General features: G+C 47.6%; 1 long non-coding RNA gene across 1 annotated transcript in view; it reads right to left on the reverse strand.

The window, feature by feature from the left end:
• LOC116186456 overlaps positions 1 to 3,925 on the reverse strand; it is a 13,739-nt gene continuing 9,814 nt past the window's right edge. Inside the window, exon 3 of the long non-coding RNA XR_004151458.1 lies at positions 1 to 104. This is a non-coding gene — a long non-coding RNA (uncharacterized LOC116186456). The remainder of the gene's footprint in view (positions 105 to 3,925) is intronic.

Here is a 3,925-nt window from a genome sequence, read left to right on the forward strand (position 1 = left end):
GAGTCACCACTAACGATTCCGATATTGACACGGGACATAGGTTTTTAAAACGGAAGATTCTCCCTTCCTCTTTTGTTTCTTTTATTTTTTATCTATTGTTTTTTCTTTTTTTCTTTTTTTTTTCTTTTTTCCTTTTTCCCTCCTCTCTTTTAATAGGGCGACAAGCGCGTTAATACACGTATAACGCGCACACGCGTGTATTTATAATTCGACGGAAGAAAGAGAGGATGAAATAGGAAGGAAAAGCTCGTGGCGTCCGCGTGAATGTGCATCGCGGTTGCCGTGTCGTTGTCGAGAGAGAACGAGAGTGACAAGGTAGAAGAGAAGAGTTATTAAAATGTAAATATGAATCGACAATCTGTAACCCAGCGCGTCGCGTTAAGCACGTGTGGCGCTGCCGTGTAGATAAACGTGCCTCGAATATTCGCGAAAGCGCGATGACGTTCGTAAATGGGCTCGGTGGAAAACTTATTTCAACCAACTTTTTTATCGCCAACAATTCTATCCAACCGCATGGAACGTCAACTTTTTACGCTCGATTTAACGTCTTCGACTCGAAAAGCCTCCGTTTTTTTGCGCCAAAACGGACATTGATAAATAATTTGCCAACCAATTTTTGTCTCGTTAACGCGATAATAAACATCATATTTTTTTTTTTTTTTCTTTATAGAACACCCTGATATCGTCCCCCGATTGTTCGTTCAGGGAGATCGCGAATGAACAACTACGACGCTTGATTAATCGTATCTCGATCTCGCGTAATTTTCGACTCTTCGCTCTTACATATATATTTTTCATTTCTCGACGGGGATAGATCCGAGCATATCGGACCATATTATACGAATCCAGTGGAAATAAAAATTCCTCGCCGTTCTGCTTCTGTTTTTTTACGGTGCCAGCCATAAATTTTTCTTCCCACCCCCCTCGAAACGCTTTCCTCCTGATCTCTCTTTTTCTCTCCGTGTCGACCGGCTTCACAGATTTATGGACTTATAGATTCTTCCTCCTTTCTTTCTCCTCCGTCCCGTGGATTTAGCGAGGCTAGGTAGGAATCTCTAAACCTTTCTCCTACGTTTCTCCCTTCGAATCTATTCCCCCCTCCCCCCAACTACAACGTTATATCGTGACAAATAATAATCACAATAATCATTTGTGCTTCACGATCGACAGATACATCACGTTAATTCCATCCTTAATAGTAATTGCAATCGACTAGGGAGGAGAAGGGAGGGGAGGCGATCCCATCCTCCCATCCGGAGAGGAGATATTTTTTTTGCCAAGGCAACGAGGTATAGTTGGGGCGTGCAATTATATCCAGGAGGATAGTATCCGCCGGTTGGAAACATCGAAAGCGAAATCCCATGGGATGACAGTAACCACAGGCGGTTCCTTTCCATGGCCGGTGGAATCTCATTCTTCGTCCCCTTTTGCTGCCAGCATCCCCGGCCACGACCGGAGGATCCCTACCTCCTCGATCTTTCTCTCTCTCTCTCTCTCTCCCTCTCTCTCTCTCTGTTCCTCCGCCTCTGCTCTCCCAGTTGATTGCTCTCTCGCGCCGCAACGGCGGCCGCGATAGCTCATAAATATTCAATGGCCACGCGGCCAAGATAAACTAATTAAAACTTAGATCTCGGTAGTCACTTTAGATTTTTACTTACACAAGAAGCATTTCAGCGGGGCCGGCCGGCCTGCCTGCCTGCTTGCCTGCCTGCCTGCTTGCCGGCCGAGAAAAAAGTCTACACGGAGCAGGGGGGAGGCAGGGGGTGTCCCCCCGAAGCCGCGAATCCGATTCGACTGTTCGCGGCGACCGGCACGCCACAGGAAGCTCCCCAAGGAGGGGAGGAGGGCGAAGAACCTCTTGCAGGCAAAAGGACGCGCAAAGAAGAAAGCTTTACTCTGTACTTCTCATTAAGGAAACCACGCTTTCTTTTCCTCTCTCCCCCCTCCCCCTTGTAGCCCTTTACGTCTTTCGAAAGGGCGTTCATCCCCCTTTTACCGTGTCCTCCTCTTTCTCTCCTTCTTTTTCTCCAACGCCTTAACGAGAGCGCACCGCAGAGAAATACGATCGTCCAGATTTTAACACGTTTTTATTGTATCTTTTAAATTCGAAAAGTGGAGGGAATTCCAGAGATACTTGTCTAACGCGACTTCTCAATCCTCGGGTGAACGAAACGATACGCGTGGAATCACGTATCCACGGTTGGGATAAAAATCTCTTACGCCTTGGAGCAAGTTGGAGAAATCCAATTTGGAAACGAAAAATCATTCCATCGGTGGGAGAATATTATCGCGAGAGAGAGAAAAAAGGAAACTCGTTCTCCTCGCGATCTTTGGTGTCAAACTTGGCGAGCGAACTCTCTCTCTCTCTCTTTCTCCTCGACCTGTGATGCGAAGAACGAGGGCGAAGAAGAGAGTTGGCTCTCGTCGTCACGCTCGTCACTTGCAATATCGTTCACGATCGATCGAAGAGAGATCCGTGAATAATCGGCCGGATCCATTATCCGCGTTTTTTTCCTTCAACGTCTCCGTCGCAACGGAGATGATTTATTAACAAGCTCGGGGGAGGGAGGGCAGGAGGCAGCGATCAGGGGATCTTCGTTTCGCACGGTTTTTCGATTCGAGCAAAATTCGAAAACAAAAATTTTCTTTCTTTCGCCCTTCGTCTTATCAACGGGAAGGAAAATCGAGTTCAAGAGAAGGTTGGTCCTTCGTTCGAGGAAAATAGGATGCTCGCCACCCTCCCCTTCGATGATGATGAAGATGCGGGCAGAGATCGGTCGATCCTTCGTTAGAAATTCCGCGCAATCATATTCGAGCAAATAATTCGTTAGGCCCTCGTTCCACGGCCTGTTCGTTAGTATAATTAAAATAAATTCAAATGACTCTCTCTTGTGTCCCCCGTCTTTGGTCTCGCAGGCATTCTCCTTCTTCTTCCGTCTCTCCTCCTCCTCCTCCTCCTCCTCCTCCTTCTTTCTTCCGCTTGTTCTTCTTAAATCCGTTGATTAGTGCAAAAATCCGCTTACAAATTAAGCGGAGCCTCGTGGCCGTGCCTCCAAACTCCCTCGAGGGCTCTCCTCGAAGAGAAGGACGGAGGAGAGGAATCTCCGAACTCCCTCCGGAGAGAAACGAAAGAGAAAAAGAGAGGAGGATGAAAGGGAAAGAAGGCTGAGAGAAGGGTGAGTACTTTAATATCTTAAGTAAACCTGGCGCGGGATAAAGAAGAGGAAAAAGGAAAAAATAACTCCTGCTCGAGACGAGAGCCGTGGAAAGGAAGCGGGGGGCGGTACGCGAAAACATGCGCGACGAATTAAAATACGAATCGAGGGAGAGGAGGAATCGGGGAGCTGGATGTCGGAGTTTCAGCGCGGAAAATATTTGCTTTTTCGTCTCCTTCCAGCTCGGATTGCTGAAAAAAAAAAAAGTAGCGAAAGATTAATGCGACGAATGCAATCGTCGGGGAAAAGAAGGTGAAAAAAATCTCCTCGCAACAATTTTGAAAATCTTCTCGACTACTTCTCTACTCTTGGCAATTTACACTTACTCCTATCCCTCCCCCCTCGCGATCTGGGAAAGAATATATTCGGGAACGCGGTGAAACGTGTCGAAATTCGACAGATCTACCCCCTTAAGAGGGCATCGTTAGGGTTGTTCCGATTCCCGTGACTCATCCGCGTAGGACTCGATATATCGGGCGAGAAAGAGAGAGAGAGAGAGACCTCGCACACGCGTCCGATTTCACCATAAAACGTGCACGCTCCTCCGATCCCGGTGTGTTTGAATGTGGGCGGGGTGGGTTGCCATTTGCAATGCAAACGATAACACAGCGTATCGCACGAAAACGCGCACACAGGCACACACAGGTTCCCGCAAACGGAACGGGGTACCAGAGAGAGAGAGAGAGAGAGAGAGAGAGAGAGAGAGAGAG

Source organism: Apis dorsata, unplaced genomic scaffold, assembly GCF_000469605.1.
Source record: "Apis dorsata unplaced genomic scaffold, Apis dorsata 1.3 scaffold_722, whole genome shotgun sequence".
NCBI classification, from domain to species: domain Eukaryota; kingdom Metazoa; phylum Arthropoda; class Insecta; order Hymenoptera; family Apidae; genus Apis; species Apis dorsata.